Raw genomic sequence first — 1,159 nt, forward strand, 5'->3', positions numbered from 1 at the left:
AAACACACTTGGGGGCCAGGGAGATGGCTCAGTAGGATAAGCACTTGACTGGCAAACACAAGGATCTGAGTTCAATCCCTGGTTCCGCAAAAAAAAAAAAAAAAAAAAAAAGAAAGAAAGAAACACACTTAACTCATAAAGAAACTCATAGGCTGAAAGTCAAAGGATGGAAAACAATATTACATGCCCCAACACTTCAGAAAAAAGCAGGGGTAGTAATCTTGTTCTCAGACAGTCTCAACTTCAAACCAAGAATGATAAAATGAAATAAAGAAGGCCATTATATACTGGTTAGGAGGAAGAGAAAACACTCACAAATATGTATGCACCAAACACAGGAACACCCAACTATATAAGACAAACCTAAATAGACATGAAAAATCTAATATCCAATACAGCAATCTTACCAGGAGACCTTAACACCCCCTTATCCCAAAAAGATAGATCAACTAGACAAAAAATTAGCAAAGAAGTAGCAGAACTGAACCAGAGCTTGGAACAAATGGACTTGGTAGACATATACAGAGTGTTCCGCCCAACCAAAGTGGAATACACATTTTTCTCAGCTGCACATGGGCATTTTCTAAAACAGACCACATACTAGTCCATATGTCAAGCTTAAGTATATGCAAGAAAACAGAAATTATCCCATGCATATTATCTGACCACAGTGCAATGAAACTGGAAATAAATGACAAAAGAAACCAGAAAACCCCTCTAAATACATGGAAATTAAACAACACCCTACTCAGCAATCAATGGATTACAGATGAAATTAAACAAGAAATTCAACAACATCCACAATTCAATGAAAATTCATCCACAACTTATCAGAATTTACGGGATGCAGTGAACGCAGTTCTCAAAGGAAAATTCATAGCTGTGAACTCACACATTAGGAAAACAGAACGGGAACAAATAAACAATCTAATGCTGCACCTCCAACATCTAGAAAAGGAAGAGCAAACCAAGGCCAGAGCCCAAAGACGGGAAGAAATCATAAAGATTAGAGCAGAAATTAATTCAATTGAGATGAAGAAAACAGTTCAAAGAATTGACGAATCAAAAAGCTGGTTTTTTGAAAGATTAAATAAAATTGATAAGCCCCTAGCTAACCTCATCAAAAAGAGGAAAGAAAAAATTCAAATACAAGCAATAA

This window comes from Octodon degus, unplaced genomic scaffold (genome assembly GCF_000260255.1).
Source record: "Octodon degus isolate 3935 unplaced genomic scaffold, OctDeg1.0 scaffold00029, whole genome shotgun sequence".
Classification (NCBI taxonomy): domain Eukaryota; kingdom Metazoa; phylum Chordata; class Mammalia; order Rodentia; family Octodontidae; genus Octodon; species Octodon degus.